The following is a 22,768-nucleotide window of genomic DNA, read 5'->3' as shown; positions in this document are numbered from 1 at the left end:
CAACCAATTCACACAATTCCTATAAAATTGCTTAATCAAATTAAGCAATTAATTAATTAAGCAATTGTTAATCACATGATCCACTAAAAGTATTTATTAAAATGTAATGCAGTTCATTGCTATTCCATGTGAATGTCACAGGTTTATAATCTCTTATCTAACATTTATAAAGTGCTTAATAAAGGCACTATGCTACTCATTCTTCTTTTTTTTTTTTTTTAATTTTTTTTTTCAACGTTTATTTTTATTTTTGGGACAGAGAGAGACAGAGCATGAACGGGGGAGGGGCAGAGAGAGAGGGAGACACAGAATCGGAAACAGGCTCCAGGCTCTGAGCCATCAGCCCAGAGCCCGACGCGGGGCTCGAACTCCCGGACCGCAAGATCGTGACCTGGCTGAAGTTGGATGCTTAACCGACTGCGCCACCAAGGCGCCCCTATGCTACTCATTCTTGATACAGCAGCTCAGTTAATCCTCAAAATAAAGCTCTGAAGCGTATTACACTATGCCACCCCAAAATGTGACACTTTGGCATAAGGATTTTTTTGAGCTAAAGGCAATTAAGAAACAGCAGGGTGGCTGGGTGGCTGAGTTGGCTGAATGACTGACTCTTGATTTTGGCTCGGGTCATGATTTCATGGTCAGGACTCTTGCCAGCTCCATGCTGGGTATGGAGTCTGCTTAGGATTCTCTCTCCGTGTGTCCTGGGATAAGCCGGCCCTGGACACAGCACAGTGAGACCCTCCCCAAGAAGATCACAGTGGGTCAAAAACGTGGGGGTCTCTGATGTGTGGGGTTTTGAAACACAGCCACTCCTTAGATAAAACTCTGGAGAGATGCACCACCTCATAGGTGGACAGCTCAGATACAGACAGGGGGAAGGCGAGAAGCTGATTTGGGGGCAGTGGGGGTGACACGGGAGGGATGACTGGTCGCTCATCTGTTAGGGGATGAACTTCTGACTCTGGAGACCAGAAAACAGGTGAAGCCATTTTCACCATTAGCCCACCAACACTGATTGACCCCAGTGAACTACAGAGCACCACCAAGTGGAGAAAGGAGCTGTTATACCAAGCCTGGACCCACTGTGCCCTCTAGGCACATCTCCACTAGAGCAAGTTGGCCTGAAAACCAGAGCAGCAGGCCCCTCCCCAAGAAGACCAGCACAAATTCCTATGAGGAGCTTAGTCAACCGACCATAGACTGCTGCAAAGTTTCAGCTCTAGGGGAAACTGGATCTAGCTTCATCTGGGTTGATTTGTTTGCTTGTTAATTTTTGTTGTTTTTCTTCTCTTTTGTTTCTTGCATACAAAAGCAAAATCTATTATTTTATTTTATTAGTCTTAATTTTTTTCTCTTCTATCAAGCTTCTCTTTTTAAAAAAATGTTTATTTTCAGAGAGAGAGTGTGCATGCACAAGCCAATGAAGGGCAGAGAGGGAGAAAGAGAATCCCAAACAGGCTCTGTGTTGTCAGTACAGTGCCCAAAATGGGGCTTTATCCCATGAACTGCAAGACCATGACCCGACCCAAAACCAAGAGTTAGACGCTCAACTGACTGAACCACCCAGGTGCCCCTCTAGCAAGCTTCTCTTAACAAGCAGACCAAAACACAACTTCCTTTATTTGATTTTTAAATTTTTAGTTCATTCTATTACTATTATTTTTTTCTTCCTCCAAAATGCCAAGACACAGGGATTCACCTCAAAAAAACAAACAAAACACAGGAGAAACGACAGCCAGGGATTTAGTCAATGAAGATACAAGTAAGATCTCTGAACTGGAATTTAAAACAACGATTATAAGGACACTAGCTGGGCTTGGAAAAAGCATAGAAGATACCAGAGAATCCCTTTCTACAGAAATAAAAGAACTAAAACTAGTTGGGCCGAAATTAAAAATGTTATAACCGAGATGCAAACCCATATGGCAACCATAAAAACAAGGATGGATGAGGCAGAGGAGCAAATTAGTAATACTAAAGATAAAATTACAGAAAATAATGAAGCTGAAAAGAGGGAAACACGGGTCAGGGATCATGAAGGCAGACTTAGGGAACTCAGTGACTTATCAAAACATAATAATATTTGGTTTTTTTTTTAATTTTTTTTCAACATTTTTAATTTATTTTTGGGACAGAGAGAGACAGAGCATGAACGGTGGAGGGGCAGAGAGAGAGGGAGACACAGAATCGGAATCAGGCTCCAGGCCCTGAGCCATCAGCCCAGAGCCTGATGCGGGGCTCGAACTCACGGACCGCGAGATCGTGACCTGGCTGAAGTCGGACGCTTAACCGACTGCGCCACCCAGGCGCCCCTAAAACATAATAATATTTGTATCATAGGAGTCCCAGAAGATGAAGGGAGAGAAAAAGGGGCAGAAGGTTATATGAGCAAATTATAGCTGAAAACTTTCCTAATCTAAGGACATGGACATCAAATCCAAGAAGCACAGAGAACTCCCATTAGATTCAACAAAAACCGACCATCACCAAGGCATATCATAGTTAAATTCACAAAATACAAAGACAAGGAAAGAATCTTGAAAACAGCAAGGGAAAAAGTCCTTAACCTACAAGGGAAGACAGTCCACAGAAACTTGGCAGGCCAGAAAGCAGTGGCAAGATATGTTCAACATGAACGTGAAAAATATGCTGCCAAGAATACTCTATTCAGCAAGGCTGTCATTCAAAACAGAAGGACAAATAAAGAGTTTCCCAGACAAAAACTAAAGGAGTTGCCCTACAAGTTGTTTTTTTTTTTTTTTTTTAACCCAAGTTAGTTAACATATAGTATAATAATGGTTTCAGGAGTAGAATTTGGTGATTGATCACTTACACACAATATCCAGTGCTCATCCCAACAAGTGCCACCATTAATGCCCATCACTCATTTAGCCCATCCTCCTACCCAACACCCCTCCAGCAACCCTGAGTTTGTTTTCTATACTTAAGAGTCTCTTCCCTGGGCATTATATGTAAGTGAAGAATCAGTGGATTCTATTCCTGAAACCAATACTACACTGTATGTTAACTAACTTGAATTTAAATAAATGAATAAATAAATAAATAAATAAATAAGCAAGCAAGCAAGCAAGCAAGCGAGAAAAAAAAAAAAGTTATCTTCCAGTTTGCCTCCCTCCCTGTTTTTACCTTATTTTTCCTCCCCTTCCCCTATGTATGTCTGTTTTGTTTCTTCAAGTGCTACAAGAAATTTTAAAGGGGACTCTTTGAGTGGAGGTCGGGAGAAAAAAAGACCAAAAGCAACAAAGACTAAAAAGGACCAGAGAACATAACCAGAAACACCAACTCTACATGTAACACAAGGGTACTAAATTCGTATCTTTCAAGAATGACTCTGAATGTAAATGGACTAAATGCTCCAAAAAAAAAAAAAAAGACATACGGGGGTGGGACAGCACCCAGGTAGCTCAGTTGGCTGAGTGTCTGACTTTGGCTCCGGTTATGTCCTCATGGTTCATGAGTTTGAGCCCGCATCAGGCTCTCTGTTGTCAGCTCAGAGCCCGCTTTGGATCCTGTATCCCCTTCTCTGCCTGCACCTCCCCCACTCATACATGTGCGCTCTCTCTCTCTGTCTCAAAAATAAATATTTTTAAAAACCATACAGTATCAGAATGGATTTTAAAAAAAGATCTATCTATATGCTGCCTACAAGAGACTTATTTCATTTTATTTTAAGTTTACTTATTTGAGAGAGAGAGATAAAGCACACATGTGCCAGTGGAGGAGGGGCGGAGAGACAGAATTCCACGCAGCCTCCAAACTGTCAGCACAGAGCCTGATGCGGAGCTCAAACTCACAAACTATGAGATCATGACTCGAGCCGAATTCAGATGCTTAACTGACTGAACCACCCAGGCACCCTGCAACTCATTTTAGACCAAAAGACATCTGCAGATTGAAAGTGAGAGGATGGAAAACCATCTATCATGTTAATGGACATCAAAAGCAAGCTGGAGTAGCCATACTTATATCAGACAAACTATATTTTAAAACAAAGCCTGTAACAAGAGATGAAGAAGGGCCTTATAATTAAGGGGTCTATCATTCAGGAAGATTTAACAATTATAAACATTATGCCCACAACTTGGCAGCATGCAAATATATAAATCAATTAATAACAAACAAAAAGAAACTCACTGATAATAATACAAAAATAATAGGGGACTTTAACACCCTACTTACAGCAATGTACAGATCACCTAAGCAGAAAATCAACAAGGAAACAAATGGCTTTGAGTTACACACTGGACCAGATGGACTTAACAGATATGCTCATGACATTTCATCCTAAAGCAAAATACACATTCTTTCAAGTGCACATGGAACATTCTCTACAATAGATCATATACTGAGTCACAAATCAGTCCTCGACAAGTACAAAAAGACTGAGATAGATCATACCGTGCATATTTTCAGACTACAACACTATGAAACTTAAAGTCAACCACAAGAAAAATTTGGAAAGCTCACATACATGAAGGTTTTGAACATCCTATTAAAGAATAATGTGTTAACCAGAAAATTAAAGAAAAAATAAAACAATACAAAGAAGCAAATGAAAATGAAAACATGCCAATCTAAAACTTTTGGGATGCAGCAAAGCCAGTCCTAAAAGGGAAGTATACTGCAATTCAGGCCTATCTTAAGAAGTAAAAAAGGTCCCCAAAACACAACCTAACCTTATACCTAAAGAAGCTAGAAAAGGAACAGCAAATAAGACCTAAAGCCAGGAGAAGAAGGGAAATAATAAAGTTTAGAGCAGAAATAAATGATATAGAAACAAACAAAAATCCAGTAGAACAGATCAACGAAACTAAGAGCGGGTTCTTTAAAAGAACTAACAAAATTGGGGCGCCTGGGTGGCGCAGTCGGTTAAGCGTCCGACTTCAGCCAGGTCACGATCTCGCGGTCCGTGAGTTCGAGCCCCGCGTCAGGCTCTGGGCTGAAGGCTCAGAGCCTGGAGCCTGTTTCCGATTCTGTGTCTCCCTCTCTCTCTGCCCCTCCCCCGTTCATGCTCTGTCTCTCTCTGTCCCAAAAATAAATAAATGTTGAAAAAAAAAAAATTAAAAAAAAAAAAAAAAAAAAACTGATAAACCCCTAGCCAGACTTAACAAAAAGAAAAGGCACAAATAAATAAAATCACAAATGAAAGAGGAGAGATCAGAACCGACACCAGAGAAATACACGCAATTATAAAAGAATACTATGAAAAATTATATGCCAATAAACTGGGCAATCTGAAGAAATGGAAAAATTCCTAGAAACTCACAAATTACCAAAACTGAAACAAGAAGAAATAGAAATTTTGAACAGACCCATAACCAGCAAAGAAACGTAATTAGTAATCAAAAATCTCAGAACAAACAACAGTTCTGGGCTAGATGGCTTCCCAGGGGAATTCTACCAGACATTTAAAGAAGAATACCTATTCTTCTCAGACTGTTCCAAAAAACAGAAATAGAAGGAAAACTTCCAAACTCATTCTACAAAGCCAGCATTACCTTAATTCCAAAACCAGACAAAGACCCCACTAAAAAGGAGAATTACAGGCCAATATCCCTGATGAACATGGATGCAAAAATTCTCAACAAGCTATTAGCAAACTGAATCCAACAGTACATTAAAAGAATTATTCACCATGATCAAGTGGGATTTATTCCTGGGCTGGAGAACTGTTTCAATATTCATTCATCAATCAACGTGATACACCACATTAATAAGAGAAAGGATAAGAACCATATGATCATGTGAAAAGATGCAGAAAAAAACATTTGACAAAATACAGCATCCGTTCTTGACAAAAACACTCAGCAAAGTAGGGATGGATGGAACATACCTCAACATCACAAAGGCCATGTATGAAAGGCTCCCAGCTAATATCGTCCTCAATGGGGAAAAACAGAGAACCTTTCCCCTATGGTCAGGAACAAGACAAAAATGTCCACTCTCACCATTAATATTTAACATAGTACTGGAAGTCTTAACTTCAGCAATCAGACAACAAAAATAAAAGGCATCCAAATTGGCGAGGAAGAAGTCAAATTTTCACTATTTGTCAACGACATGATACTCTATGTAGAAAACCAGAAGACTCCACCAAAAATCTGCTAGAACTAATACATGAATTCAGCAAAGTCTCAGGATATAAAACCAACATGCAGAAATCTGTTGCACTGCTACCCATCAGTAACAAAGCAGCAGAAAAAGAAATCAAGTAATCGATCCCATTTGCAATTGCACCAAAAACAATAAGATACCTAGGAATAAACCTAACTAAAGAGGTAAAAGATCTATACTCTGAAAACTATAGAATACTTATGAAAGAAGTTTAAGAGAACATAAAGAAATGGAAAAGCATTCCATGCTCATGAACTGGAAGGACACTGTTAAAGTATCTATACCACCCAAAGCAATCTACATATTTAACGCAATTCCTTTCAAAATAGCACCATCGTTTTTTGCAGAGCGAGACAAACAATCCTAAAATTTGTATGGAACCACAAAAGGCCCCAAATAGTCAAAGCAATCCTGAAAAAGAAAAAACAAAACTGGAGGCATCTTGATTCCAGATTTCAAGCTATATTACACAGCTGTAATCAGCAAGACAGTATGGCAATGGCACAAAAACAGATTAATGGAACATAACAGAAAACCCAGATATGGACCCACAACTATATGGTCAACTAATCTTCAACAAAGCAGGAAAGAATACCCCACGGAAAAAAGACAGTCTCTTCAACAAATGGTATGGGAAAACTGGATGGCAACATGCAGAAGAATGAAACTGGGCCACTTTCTTATCATACACAAAAATAAATTCAAAATGGATGTGAGACAGGAAACCATCAAAACCCATCAAAATCCTGGATGAGAACACAGGCAGCAACCTCTTTGACCTCGGCCAGAGCAACTTCTTACTAGACATAAAGGCAAGGGAAACAAAAGCAAACAAACTATTGGGGCTTCATCAAGATAAAAAGCTTCTGACATCCACCAAAAAACTGCTAGAACTGATCCATGAATTAGGCAAAGTTGCAGGATATAAAATCAATGCACAGATACCGGTTGCATTCCTATTCACCAAAAGTGAAGCAACAGAAAGAGAAATCAAGGAATCGATCCCATTTACAATTGCACCAAAACACATAAAATACCTAGAAATAAAATCAACCAAGGAGGCAAAAAATCTATACACTGAAAACTATAGAAAGCTTATGAAAGAAATTGAAGAAGACACAAAAAAATGGAAAAAGATTCCATGCTCCTGGACAGGAAGAACAAATATTGTTAAAATGTCGATACTACCCAAAGCAATCTACATATTCAATGCAATCCCTATCAAAATAACACCAGCATTCTTCACAGAGCTAGAACAAACAATCCTAAAATTTGTATGGAACCAGAAAAGACCCCGAACAGCCAAAGCAATCTTGAAAGAAAACCAAAGCAGGAGGCATCACAATCCCGGACTTCAAGCTATACTACAAAGCTGTAATACCAAGACAGTATGCTACTGGCACAAAAACAGACACTCAGATCGATGGAACAGAATAGAGAACCCAGAAATGGACCCACAAATGTATGGCCAACTAATCTTTGACAAATCAGGAAAGACTATCCAATGGAATAAAAGGCAGTCTCTTCAGCAAGTAGTGCTGGGAAAACTGGACAGCGACATGCAGAAGAAAGAACCTGGACCACTTTCTTACACCATACACAAAAATAAACTCAAAATGGATGAAAGACCTAAATGTAAGACAGGAAGCCATTAAGATCCTCGAGAAAGCAGGCAAAAACCTCTCTGATCTTGGCTGTAGCAACTTCTTACTTAACACATCTCTGGAGGAAAGGGAAACAAATGCAAAAATGAACTACTGGGACCTAATTAAAATAAAAAGCTTCTGCACAGCGAAGGAAACAATCAGCAAAGCTAAAAGGCAATTGACACAATGGGAGAAGATATTTGAAAATGACATATCAGATAAAGGGTTAGTATCCAAAATCTATAAAGAACTTACCAAACTCAACACCCAAAAAACAAATAACCCAGTGAAGAAATGGGCAAAAGACATGAATAGACACTTCTCCAAAGAAGACATCCAGATGGCCGACACATGAAAAAATGCTCAACATCACTCATCATCAGGGAAATACAAATCAAAACCACAATGAGATACCACCTTACACCTGTCAGAATGGCTAACATTGACAACTCAGGCAACAACAGATGTTGGGGAGGATGCAGAGAAAGAAGATCTCTTTTGCATTGCTGCTGGGAATGCAAGCTAGTGCAGCCACTATGGAAAACAGTGTGGAGGTTCCTCAAAAAATTAAAAATAGAACTACCCTACAACCCAGCAAGTGCACTACTAGGTATTTATCCAACGGATACAGGTGTGCTGTTTCGAAGGGACATATGCACTCCGATGTTTATAGCAGTACTATCAACAATAGCCAAGGTATGGAAAGAGCCCAAATGTCCATCAATGGATGAATAGATAAAGAAGATGTGGTACATGTACATATATACACAATGGAGTATTACTCGGCAATCAAAAAGAATGAAATCTTGCCATTTGCAACTGCATGGATGTAACTGGAGGGTATTATGCTAAGCGAAATTAGTCAGAGAAAGACAAATATCATAACTTCACTCATATGAGGACTTTAAGAGACAAAACAGATGAACATAAGGGAAGAGAAATAAAAATAATATAAAAACAGGGAGGAGGACAAAACATAAGAGACTCTTAAATATGGAGAACAAACAGAGGGTTACTGGAGGGGTTGTGGGAGGGGGGATGGGCTAAAGGGGCATTAAGGAATCTACTCCTGAAATCACTGTTGCACTATAGGCTAATTTGGATGTAAATTAAAAAAAAAAAAAAAAAGCTTCTGACAGTGAAGGAAACAATCAACAAAACTAAAAGGCAGCCTATAGAATGGGAGAAGACATTTGCAAATAACATACCTAGTCAAGGGTTAGTATGCAAAATCTATAAAGAACTTATCAAACTCAATTACTCCCTCCCAAAATAATAATCCAATGAATAGGCAAAAGACATGAACACTTTTCCAAAGAATACAGATGGCTAACAGACATATGAAAAGACGCTCAACGTCATTCATCATCAGGGAAATACAAATTAAAACCATGATGAGATACCACCTCACACCTGTCAGAATGGCTAAAATTAACAACACGAGAAACAACAGGTGCTGGCAAGGATGCAGAGAAAGGGGAACAATCTTGCACTGTTGTGTAAACTGGAATGTAAACTGGTGTGGCCACTCCGGAGAACAGTATGAAGTTCCTCAAAAAGCTAAAAATAGAACTACCCTTTAATCCAGCAATTCCACTATTAGGTATTTACTCAAAGGATACAAAAATACAGACTCAAAGGGGTACATGCACCCCAATATTTATAACAGCATTATCAACAATAGCCAAACTATAGACAGAGCCCAAATATACATCAACTGATGAAGAGATAATGTGGAATATATACACAATGGATATTACTCAGCCATCAAAAAGAATGAAATCTTGCCATCTGCAATGACATAGATGGAGCTAGAATGTATTATGCTAAGTGAACTAAGTCAATCAGAGAAAGAAATACCATATGATCTCACTCATGCGAAATTTAAGAAACAACAAATCAACATATGGGAAAGGGGGAAGAAAACAGAGAGAAACAAACCACAAGAGACTTTTAATGATAGAGCACCATGGGTTGATGGAGGGAAAGTGGGTGGGAGATGGGCTAGATGGGTACTAAGGACAGCACTTGTGATGAGCATTGGGTGTTGTATGTAAGTGATGAATCACTGAATTCTATTCCTGAAACCAATATTGCACTATATGTTAACAAAATTTAAATTAATTGGCCCCTGGGTGGCTCAGTCAGTTAAGCAGCCGACTCTGGAATTCGGCTCAGGTCATGATCTCACAGTTCTTGAGTTTGAGCCCCACTTTGGGCTCTACACTGTCAGTGTAGAGCCTGCCTGGGACTCTCTCTCTCCTCTCTGCTCCTCTCCCATTCTCTCTCCCTCTCTCTCTCTCTCTCTAAGTAAATAAATAAACAACAAAAAAAAGTTCTCTCTTCCTCTCCCTCTGCCCCTCCCCCACTCACACGCTTTCTCAAAAAACACAAAAATTGGGGTGCTTGGGTGGCTCAGTTGGTTAAGTGTCAGAACCTTGATTTTGGCTCAGGTCAAGATCTCTTGGTTGTGAGATCAAGCCCACAGGCTCTGTGCTGGGTGTGGAGCTGCTTAAGAGTCTCTCTCTCAGCCCCTCTCCCCAGCTCCCCTGTGCCAGTTCTCTCTCTTTAAAAAAAAAAAAAAAAAAAAAAAAAAAATGGAAAAAAAGACAGTCCACACAGGGGGAAAAAAATTCAATGCCCTCCCCTTATCTGGTTAAAAAGCAGGCAGAGGGGCGCCTGGGTGGCTCAGTCGGTTAAGCGTCCGACTTCGGCTCACGTCATGATCTCACGGTCCGTGAGTTCGAGCCCCGCGTCGGGCTCTGTGCTGACAGCTCAGAACCTGGAGCCTGTTTCAGATTCTGTGTCTCCCTCTCTCTCTGCCCCTCCCCTGTTCATGCTCTGTCTCCCTCTGTCTCAAAAATAAATAAACGTTTCAAAATAAATAAATAAATAAATAAACAAACAAACAAACAAACAAACAAACAAACAGGCAGAAACTTCCCTTTATAAAGGTACAAGGAAGAGGACTCAATCCTGGGAAGTTACTCTCATCAATGGAGAAGGCACCAACTTCAATCTGTATAACAAACCTTACTAAAATAAACTTTATTTTCCATTAGTTTTCCCCACATACTTACCTTCCCACAATTTATAATCCTTAAAGGCCTAAACCTCTTTTCCTCTGTCTTGTCACTTTTCCACAATTTATTGCTCAGCCTCACTGTTTCTTTGGGACTTCAATTCTTTTCTATGAGGATCTCCATATGCACAGTTAGTAATAAGTCACTTTTCCTGTTAATCTGTCTTTTGTCACAGTGAACCTAAGAGGATAGAAAAAGGTTTGTCCTCCCCTACCACCCTCTGAATTGGGCACTGATACAATTCCATTCTGCAAATAAGGAGTCAGACTTTGATAAGTTAACATACCCAGAGTCACACACAGGACAAGAAGGTATTGCGGCATAACTCTGACTCTATAGCCTGAGTACTTAATCTATGCAAGGACTGTAACTACACTGTAATGCCTTTACACAGTAAAGGCCCTTGGAAAAGCAAGAAAAAGCCATTAGCAAATTTATCTGTTTATGTTTATATCTTTGTAGAAAGTTAATCAAGACTATGTGAAAGTTAGACACCGCCATTAAATACATTTATGGCCAACACAGGATATACGGAATTGCGTTTTGAATCTCAAATTCTATCAAGTTCCAGGGGGTGACTAGGTTAGAACAGTCTCTGATATTTATTAAACTCACAAGCAAGGCTAAAATTTAAACAAATAATAAAAGTGCAAACTGGTAACATGCATCTACTATGGGCCATATTAAGCAGTGAGGTATCAAGATAAAGACAATAGCTCCTAATCCTTAAGGAGCTTACAATTTACAGTTTCACGGTTCTTCACTTTAATTCAAGTACATTCAAACACTAAATCAAACACGGCATTCCTCAAAAAGATTTTCATCATACCAAAAAGACACTGTTAAAATAAGTCTTAAGGCAGACTAAAATACAGGCAAAGTAGAAAAATCCAAGGTCTCTGGAGTCAAATAAACTGAATTCAAATCCTTGCTATCACTCACAATAAGACTTTGGATAAGACAGTTAATCTCTCTGAGCCTCTGTTTCTTCATTTGTAAAAGGGAGAATACTAATAAAAACCTTACAATGTAGCTGTTAATACTTAAAATATACACAAAGGATATACATACTATATAACACATTAAGAGATGGGGCAAGAGATACTGTTCTAGGTAAGAGTTAGAGGAAAGCAAAAAGTACTGTGATTTAGCCAAATGAATTACTACTTTCACTATAAAGTTTAAGTGTAAAAGGATAAGGTATTATGTCTAAATGGTAAGGTATAAAAGGAACACTGTCCCTTCAAGATACCTACAAAGAATTATCAAATTTCCTTTCATAAACTCTTAAGTATCTGTTGATTACTTTTAAAGTGAATCATTATTTTGAAAAACATCTGTAGGGGCGACTGGCTCAGTCAGTTAAGCATCAGACTCTTGATTTTGGCTCAGGTCATGATCTCAAGGTTTGTAAAACTGAGCGCATGTCAGGCTCTGCACTTAACAACAGTGAGCTTGTTTGGGATTCTCTGTCTGCCCCCAATAAATAAATAAACTTAGAAAGGAAAAAAAAATTTTTTGAAAAATATCTGTAGGGTATCTATATAGTGAATAGAATCACGTGATGAATCATGTGATGAATCATGTGAGTTAGAGGCTTGAATTTGGGGTTCACGACCTAATTTCCACGAATCCCCTAATACTCTACGCCCAATAGTGTGTGTGTTACAGGTGAAGGGTCCAGAGAACCATCAGATTCACAAAACATTAATAATAGTTAAATTTACATGTCCAGTATTAATAAAGTGGAATTTATGCAATTTCAGTAAGGCAATTTAAGGAAACTCAATAGTTTGCTGCTAGAAGTATGTATTAATAAAATGAATCACACTGAAAAAGTTTGGCATTATCTAATAAACTGACAACATCTATACCTTATCATCCAATAATTTCATTCCTAATTATATACTTGGGAACATTATTGTCCAATAGAACTTTCTATAATAATGGAAAAATTCTACATCTACACTGTGCAAATAACAACATAGCCACTGGCCATATATGGCTACTGAGCACTTGAAATGTTGCTCCTGCAACAGAGGAACTGAATTTTTAATTTCAGTTAATTTACATTTAAATAGTCACATGCGGCTAGTGACTGCCATACTGGATACTGGAGAGCACAGCCCTAGAGAAACACATGTACTTATATACACCATGATGAATGTACAGAACACTCATAATATTCATAGCAACCAAAAACTAGAAACAACTCATAGGTCCACCAACAATAAAGTAATATGGTTAAATAAACTATGATATATTTAAATAAATTTGTAATTCTTAAACATTATAAACTCAATCCTTAAAGTCACTTGCATACTATTGAGTTAATTCCATGATCCTGCTTCCAATTTTGAACAACTAATAAGTTCTCTTAAAACAATCTAATGTCGGACCACCTGGGTGGTTCAGTCAGTTTGAGCATCCTACCTTGGCTCAGGTCATGATCTCACAGTTCGTGTTTCAAGTCCCATGTCAGGCTCTCTGCTGTCAACACAGAGCCCGCTTTGGATCCTCTTTCTCCCTCTCTCCCTGCCCCTCCCCTGCTCGTGCTCTCTCTCAAAAATAAACATTAAAAAAAAAAAATTCAAAGCAATTTAGCTATAAACACAATTATTTCTAATCCTTATTCTAATAATTTCTAATATTTGGAATAACTTTAGATATACTACAAACTGTAAAAAACCTGAATCTCCTTAATTATTTAATATCTGTTGATCACAAAGCATTACACAGCAACAAAATTGGAGGAGGAGAGGCAAATACTTATTAAGTATCTACCACCTGTCAGAATATTTTGCTCAGGGCCTTCAATACCTTATTTTAATCTTTTTAATCATCTTCTGAGGCAGCTACATGTTACAGACGAGGAAAGTGAGAGCCTGGCTGGGAATTACAGCATGGACTAATTTCCCAACTAAGCTCATCCTAATGCTCTTACCACTACATTACTACAATTATTTTCATTTCTCCTGCTGACTTTTTGCCCAAAACAAAAGTAGGCAAACTAAAACCACAGGTCAAGTCAGGCAAACCCTGTTTTTATAAAGTTTTACTGGAACATTCACTTCTTTGGCTGCCTTTACACTGCAACAGCAGAGTTGAGTACTTGCAATAGAAATGATATGGCCCCCAAAGCTTAAGTATTTACTATCTTGGCCCTTTACAGAAAGTTGTCAACCCTTGTCTTAAAGGATCAAAATTGCCAAGAACCTCAGAGGCCTCAAAACTTCAATGTTCAGGGTCTTGGGACAACTAGTAAACTAAAAAGAAAACTTTAAAATTATATGAGACAGAGGCCACAATGCCTGAATTTTATGATTAAATCATATAAGCCCAAACTTATAAAAATGTTGAAATTAAACAGCTTGATTATGAAATTACTGAAACTTTATTCTCATAATGAAGGTTTAGTTTGAACTGATGGGAGGAAAAACTTTTACAATTCCAAATGTTAAAATGAACATGCATCTTTTTACCATATACCCAAAATTTGCATGAAGGAACATCTTCAGTACAGCAAAAAAGAGCCTCTTTCTTACAGGTAACATATTTCACTTCATATTTTTTATTTAATACATCGCTAAATTCATTCTACACTAAGACAAACATTTATGTGATTTCTCAAAGGTCTGTGGTTGATTTTCTGATGTGAGGAAAGAGGCTGGGTTTTTGTTGTTTTTTAAAATTCCCATTGCTTTTGGGGTGCCTGGGTGGCTCAGTCGGTTGAGCATCTGACTTCAGCTTAGGTCATGATCTAACGGATCATGAGTTTGAGCCCGCGTCAGGCCCTGTGCTGACAGCTCAGAGACTGGAGCCTACTTCAGATTCTGTGTCTCCCTCTCTCTGTCCTTCCCCTGCTCACATGCTCTGTCTCTCAAAAATAAACAAACATTAAAAAAAAAAAATTAAAATTCCCATTGCTTTTATTCCAAGTAAAAATCTTCTAATTAAATAATTTCATCTTCATTCCAAATTTACTTCAGCATTCAAATAAATTTAAACAGCTTTCCTAAATTAGCATGAGAAGTATTTGATTACAATGATACAAATAATATTTTCTTCCTTCATTTAGTAATTTTAGACAAGAGTCCTGCAGTGGTAAACTACAGTGTACAAACTCCAGTATAGACCAAGAAAACTTAAGTCCTACCAACATGTAAAATGTACATAACTATTAAGGAATATCTTGACTCCTCTGCCTTTATAAACACTTTACTCGCAGGGCACCTGCATGGCTCAATTGGTTAAGTGTCCAACTTCAGCTCAGGTCATGATCTCATGGTTCATGGGTTAGAGCTCCAGAGCCCGGAGCCTGCTTCAGATTCTGTGTCTCCCTCTCTCTCTGCCCCTTCCCTGCTCGCACTGTCTCTGTCTTGCTCTCCCAAAAATAAATATACGTTAAAAAAAAACAAAAACAAAAACACAAAACTAAAAAAAAAATTTTTTTAATGTTTATTTATTTTTGACAGAGAGAGAGAGAGAGAGAGCATGAGCGGGGGAGGGGCAGAGAGAGAGGGAGACACAGAATCTGAAGCAGGCTCCAGGCTCTGAGCTGTCAGCACAGAGCCCGACATGGGGCTTGAACTCACAGACCACGAGATCATGACCTGAGTCCGACACTCAACTGACTGAGCCACCCAGGCACCCCTCTCACAAAATCTTATATTCAGTTTCCTTCTTCATCGTTAAGAATAAATGCTAATGTATACAAGTCAAAGAAAAATAACCCAAAATTACTTTTATTTGAAACAACTCCAGAGCTTTCCTAGAAATATGCAAGGCTAGTTCAACATTTGAAAATTGCTTAGTGTAAGTCACCATATTAACAGATTTCAGAAAAGATACCCACATGATTACCTCAACAGATACAGAAAAGGCATTTGACAAAATTCAACATCTACTCATGAAAAAACCCCAGGCAACCTCAGAGAAAATTTCCTTAACTTGATTTAGAAAATCTATGAAATTATCTACAGCTAACATCATATTTAAAGGTGAAAGACTGAATGATCTCCCTTTAAGACTGTAAACAAAGCAAAGATGTTTCCTTTCATCACTCCTATTCAAACATCTCATTAGAATGTGAGATGTGCAGTAAGTGCAATAAATCAAAAAAAGAAAAGGCATCAGATTAGAAAGAAACAGTTCTTTATTCACAGATGACATGACTGTCTACTTAGAAAACCCCAGGAAATCCACCAAAAAACAAACAAACACCCCTAGAACTAATGAACGAGTCTGGTAAAAACTGAGGGTACAAAGTCAATACAAAAAAAATCTATTATATTTCTATATACTAGCAATGATCAATTAGAACCCATGCTTTTTTAAAAAATCATTTATAATAGGACCAAAAATTGAAATACTTAAGTATAGATTTAATCAAGTACTTACAGGATTTATATGTTGAAAACTACAAAACATATATGAAAGGAAGACCTAGGTAAATGGAGAAAAATACTATGTTCTTACTGGAAAAACTCAATTTTGTTAAGATATCAATCATCCTTGTTTATCTATAAAACACAATCCCAATCAAAATCCTAGCATATTTTTTTGGTGTGGATATTAACAAGAGGATCCTAATATTTATATGGAAAGGCAAAAGAACTAAAATAACTAAAACAATTTTTAAAAATGAATAAATATGGGAGAACTCACATTACCTGATTTCAAGATTTGTTTTAAAACTATAGTAATCAAGACATTGTGATATTGGTAAAGGATAGACAAACAGATCAATGAAACACAAGAGTCTAGAAATAGGCCCATAAAAATGTAGTCAAATGTTTTTTGACCAAGAGACAAAGGCAATTCAATGGAGAAAGAATGTAGTCTTTTCAACAAATGGTCATGGAACAACTGGACAAATAAATGAAACTCAACCCTAAATTCTCTTTATGTAAAAATTAACTCAAAAAGGAAAACAGTTCTAAATTTAATATACATAAAACTATAAAACTTGTAAACAGGAAAAACCTTTGTGACGTTGGGTTAGACAGAGTGCTTATATACAATGCCAAGAGATACACATACACACACACAAATACTGATACTTTGCACTTCATCAAAATGTAAAACCTGTTTTCAAAAAGCACGGTTATGAGAATGGAAAAGGCAAGCCACAAACTGGCAGAAAAATCACTGCAAATCACCTGTTTGACCAAGGACCATGAAAAACTCAAAACTCATCATTAAGAAAGTCCAATTTGGGGACAGCGCAATCAGGATAGGGCCAGAGGGGAACAGAGGATCTGAAGCCGGCTCTACGCTGACGGGCTGACAACAGTGAGCCCGATGTGGGGCTGGAACTCACAAACTGGGAGATCACAACCTGAGCTGAAATCAGATGCTCAACCAACTGAGCCACCCATGTGCCCAAGAAAATCCAATTTTAAAATGGGCAAAAGATTTTGCTTCACCAGAAGAAGATACACAGATGATAAATAAGCATATGAAAAGATGTTCAACATATTAGTCACAAGAAAATGCAAATAAAAACCACAATGAGATAAGGCTACAAACCTATCAGAATGTAAAGGTAAAAAATCTGACCATACATAGTGATGAGGATGTAAAGTAACTGGAACATTCTTCACACATTGCTGGTAGGAACACAAAGTGGTTCAGGCTCTTTGGAAAAGTATGTTGTGTAACAAATTACCAAAGACTTAGTGGCTTTAAACAACACAAATTTATTATTTTCCAGTTCTTTTCGTTAAAAATCTGAGATAGGTCTCCCTGGGCTATAATCAAGATGCTGGCAAAGCTGTGTTCTGTTAATCCATTTCCTAGCCTTTTCCAACTTCTAAAGACCACATTCCTTTAGTTTATGACTGACTCCTCTCTCCATCCTCAAAACCGAGAACTCTTCATCTATCCCTCTGGTGCTGCTTCTGTTTTACATCTTTTTTTTTTTTTTTTCTTACTATACTGCTTCTCTCTCCCTTTTAAAAAGCACTTTCATGATACATCGGATCTACCTAGACAATCCAGGATAACCTCCCTATTTTAAAGTCAACTGATTAGCAACCTTAATTCCACTGCAACTTTATTTTGCCTTTACCGTGTAACCTAATTTATTCACAGGTTCTAGGGATTAAGCTATCTTTGTGGGCCATTATTCTGCCTACCACACACCGGTTTTTAAGTTTAAACACACACTTACCATATGACCCAGAAAGGAAGACTTATGTTCACACAAAAACTGTTCCTAGAGGGGCGCCTGGGTGGCGCAGTCGGTTAAGCGTCCGACTTCAGCCAGGTCACGATCTCGCGGTCCGTGAGTTCGAGCCCTGCGTCGGGCTCTGGGCTGATGGCTCAGAGCCTGGAGCCTGTTTCTGATTCTGTGTCTCCCTCTCTCTCTGCCTCTCCCCCGTTCATGCTCTGTCTCTCTCTGTCCCAAAAATAAATAAACGTTGAAAAAAAAAATTAAAAAAAAAAACAAAAAAAAACTGTTCCTAGAGATTTATAGCAGCTTTTTCATGGTTAAAAAAGTCTTTTTAATTTAAAAAACTAACTCAAATATCCTTCAACTGGCAAATAAGCTAACTGTGGTAAATCCATACAATGGAATACTATATTCAGCAGTAAAACAGAAGGAATTGCTGATAGCCTCACAACATGGATGAATACCCAACTATATTATGCTAAATGAAAGAAACAAGACTCAAAAGGCTAAATAAATACTAATTGATTCCGTTTATATGATAGTCTAGAAAAGACATACTCCAGGGGAAGACAACAGGTCATTAATTGCCAAGGGTTACAGGTGAAAGAAGGGTTGATTACAGAAGAGCAGCTTAAGGGAATTTTGGGTGCTGGATCTGTACCCAATTTTGGTAGTCACACAGCTCTATGCATTTGTCAAAACAATTGTCCAAGAAAAAGCATTAATTTCATTTCATGTAAATTAAAAATAAAGTTAAAATCTTTTCAAAACAAAGAAAACAAAACATCATTTATCAGATTGGCATAAAATTAATTATCTGACCATGCCACCTAACAATTCCAAGTGCGGGCAAGGATGACTTGTATACCGTTGGCAGTAATGCAAATCGTTACAACTTTAGAGGATAATGTGATAGCAGCTAGCAAAGCTGAAAACGCGCATCAACCTATGGCCCAGCAATTCCACCTACAGGTAGGTATACTTTCTAGGGAAACCCTCATACATGTGCTTGAGGAAACATGCACAAAGATACTCACTAAACATTGTTTAAAATACTGAAAATCTGAAAACAAAATAATTGAAAAACTGAAAGCAGTGAAGTAATTGCATTCAGTGGTTATTTAAAAAAAGAAAAGAAATGCAGGAAGATTCAATCGTGCTAGCTACATATATGATTTTGAGAAGAATAGTTTACTGGTTTATCTAACAATAGTATATAGTGAAAAGAGCACTGTACTTGGAATCTGGAGACAAGTATTCAGCATTTAGTTTCAACTTTGCCACTAATAAGCAGTCAAACTATGGACTCCTTAACTCTATAAACCTCACTTTCCTTTTCCTAGAAAATGAAGATGTTAAGCTATACAACACTAAGATTATTTCCAACTCAAGAATTCTATGATTCAATAAATATATAATCAAGAATTATAAAGAATCTATGTTGAGAAACCATTTTTTCTCAGACACCCTGAAATCAGAAACTATCAGAGAAACAGAACATCTTAGTATATTGATACATAAAATGGACCGAATTTCCTGGTTTGTGATGAACTTTTTAATCAAGATCATAATTTATAAAGAGCATATAAACCGCAAAACCCACCATACTGACTTGGGTCACCCTCAGGCAAAATTCTCCCATTTTAATATTCTAAATCAAGTTAATATTATTAATGAGTCCATCTTTACTTGTCAAGTTCAGGTCTGTCTACCAAAAGTCATTTAGATACATGATAAAAATTATTTTTTTAAAAAAGATAAAATAATGAATTGCTTTTCGTATTTTTGCCTGTTCATCTATAAAGATCTTACATTATAATTTAATGGCTTCAGCCTACTGCAATAGTTTAAAGAGCCTTTTAAAGTTTATTATGCCATGTCCACAGGGAACTAGTGAAAAAAAAAAAAACCACACACGCACACACACAGTAGTTCATAATTCAAAAAAAGCTTACTTAACAATTTCATTACCACCAATATTTAAACATCAAAGACACCAATAACCACATGTCATTTGCTCCTACTGCAGAATTTAATAGGTTATTAACTTCTGGTATATTCCAAAGGCATAATTAGGATACTATTATTAAAGCATGAGATTACTTTTTTAAAAATCAGAAATATTAACACCTTTTACCTTGTCAAGAAAATCAGTATTTCAAAAGTCCTGTTCTATGGGCTTTCCAAATCTAAATTCTTACAATTCTAAACAAGCAAGGAGATAAAACACACACTTACATACTTCTAAAAACCTAGCTATCAGATTTTAATTTTAGCGCCACTGCCAAGAAAAACCTTCCGACCAAAACCTAAATTCCGTACACATTACTGTATGCCAATCAACTAAACAGAAGGTGAGTTGTTATTATTATTAGGAAGTTACATAATTTGCACCAAAGATTATTTAAAGCGTCTTTCATTAAATGAAGGTTACAACAATTTACAGGCTTCAAAGTTCACCTTGCAAACTTGAAGTAAATTATCAGAAACCATTAACGACATTAGGGTTTTCTTTAAAAGTGGACACAAGGAAGTAGAAACTGTTTATTTGTTTAAAGAACGCAAAGAGCAGCCGAATACCAGGAGCTGAGTCAGGCAGAGGAACGCTGACTACATTCCGTCTTCTAAAGGAAAGTGTTCGCCCCGCCGATCTCCCCTTCCCGCTTTAGGGGGAGTCCCAGGAGTCGCGAACTCGGGGCCGGAGGCGCAGAGAAGAGGGGACTCCCTGCTGTGCCTCCGGCGTCTAGGGCAGAGCAGGCAGGAACCCCCGCCAGGGTGGTCCCACGCCAAGGCAGAGGGAGCGGGCAGGGCCTGCCAGCGTTCCCCCCGGGGGACAAAGGTTGGACTCACGCCCTGCGCCGCCAGCCCGCGGCTCCCGCCGCCTGGAGACGCCAGCAGAGCAGCCGCCGGTCCCGCCCGGGCAATGCGAGCGGCGGGTGGGGGAGGGGACAAGCCCCGCCGCCCCTCCCCCGACGCGCTCCCGGGGACCTGTTGATTAAGATCTCTACACAGAGCCGCCGCTGGTCCTCTTACCTCTGCGCCACGGCGGCCGGCGATCCTCCCGCCCCGGCCGCTCCCACACACTGCACAAACGACAGCTCCCCTGCGGCACTTAAAATACCGGATAAAGAACCCAGAAACTCCCGATTCCCCACCTCACAATCCTTAGACCCCGCCTGCGCCCCACCGCCAGTCGCCGCCGTCACCGCCGCCACCGCCGCCAGCAAGTCCGCCTCGAGACCGCGCGAGACCGGCCCCCGCGGCCGCCGCGAGACCGCGCACGCGCCCCCGGCACGCTGGCGCAGCGGGCGCGCCTATCCCAGTTCCCTCCTCGGCGCGCCCCGCCCGCTGCTAGGCCCGGAGGCTGGCGCGGTTCGCCCAATCCCGCGCCGGCGTGGAGGGAGGGCCCACTCGTTGGTCCGCCCCGCAGCCCCGAGCCCTGGGTCGCGCGCACTCGCGCGCCTCTAAGTGAAACGCGAGCTGCTTTTTGCTCGTCCGCGTGAGGCGACCGCTTTGAGGTTGAGCCGCCCGGCCGAGCCGTGTGGGGACGTGAGATTTCCCTGAGACTTAGTCCGACGCGGGCTGTAGTCGGGAGAGCCCTTGACCTTAGTCTCCCTGACTGCCCGTCAGTCAGCTCCTGAAGAAAATCTGGTTCCCGTTGAGGCAACTCCAGTGTTCTGTGAGGCACGTCACACAATCTAACATTTGTTTAAAGAACCATGACATACTTAAACACCTGGATATGTGTAGCGTCCCACAGAATTCTCTGTTACGGCAGAAAACTCCAAAAAGCTAGCAGCTAGGACCGAGTTCTGAAAAACGGAAAGGAAGAAGCGCCGGGCCACAGCTGTTTCACAAAACTCGAGTGAATGCACTTAGTTACCTGGGCCACCCCGTATGCAGTGCAAGGAAATCCACAAAAAGTCTCCAGGACTCCTTAGAAACTGTTAGTCACATCCAAAAAGGAAATAAAAAAGGCGTGTATGTGACCTATTTTCTCTTAAATGCGTAAAGTAAATAATAATTCAAGAAGCTTCCTCTAAGCTCCTCAATGAGTTCTTCCTCTGGCACAGGGTTTCCCAGTCTTAGCGCTATTGAATTTGGACCAGCTAATTTGTCATGGGGGCTGTTCGGTGCATTGTAGGGTGTTTAGCAGCATCCCTGGTCTCTCCCTATTGGGTGCCAGTAGTACCACTACCCCCATTGGTGACCAGCAAAATGTCTCTAGACGTTGCCAAAGGTCCCCTGGTGGCAAAATCGCCTGCAGTTAAGAACCACTGATCTACCTGTTCAGAGAAATGGCCTCTTAGGAAGATAGTCACTCTTTACCCAGATCTTCCAATTGCCTGGCCCCAAGCAGGTTTACAAAACACCACCGCCCAAATGAACCCTCCAGCTACCTAGCCTTGTTTCACCAGCTGCTTGGACTCCTCTGTCACAGGACCCCACCCTAATAGAATGGCGATCACTATCTGTGTGAGAGAGCAGCTACTGATCTCAAAATATGGGGAAATACCTTTCTAAAGTGCTTTCCAAATATTATTTTTACTTCCTAAAGGTATTTTCGTTTTAAAAGAGGGTGGACCCAATGGCAGATAAAAAAAAAAAATGTATTCTCTGCTAAATATTACATTCCCAGAATCCCCAAATCATTCAAATTACTATCCTTGTGTGCAGAAGAAGAAGAAGAAGAAGAAGAAGAAGAAGAAGAAGAAGAAGAAGAA

The 22,768-nt window shown here is 39.3% G+C and overlaps 1 protein-coding gene across 2 annotated transcripts in view; it reads right to left on the bottom strand.

Moving 5' to 3' along the window:
• PALS1 (protein associated with LIN7 1, MAGUK p55 family member) overlaps window positions 1-21,261 on the bottom strand; it is a 96,236-nt gene extending 74,975 nt beyond the window's left edge. Inside the window, exon 1 of one of the 2 annotated variants that reach the window (XM_040477445.1) lies at window positions 21,200-21,261. The gene's annotated coding sequence lies outside the window, so the exon portion shown is untranslated. The other variant, XM_040477444.1, reaches the window with a different exon arrangement.
• Between the last annotated feature and the right edge of the window lie 1,507 nt (window positions 21,262-22,768).

Source organism: Herpailurus yagouaroundi, unplaced genomic scaffold, assembly GCF_014898765.1.
Source record: "Herpailurus yagouaroundi ecotype Mexico unplaced genomic scaffold, PumYag 141, whole genome shotgun sequence".
Taxonomy (NCBI): domain Eukaryota; kingdom Metazoa; phylum Chordata; class Mammalia; order Carnivora; family Felidae; genus Herpailurus; species Herpailurus yagouaroundi.
Note: the sequence above shows the minus strand (reverse complement) of the source record. Positions and strands in the feature narration are given on the sequence as shown.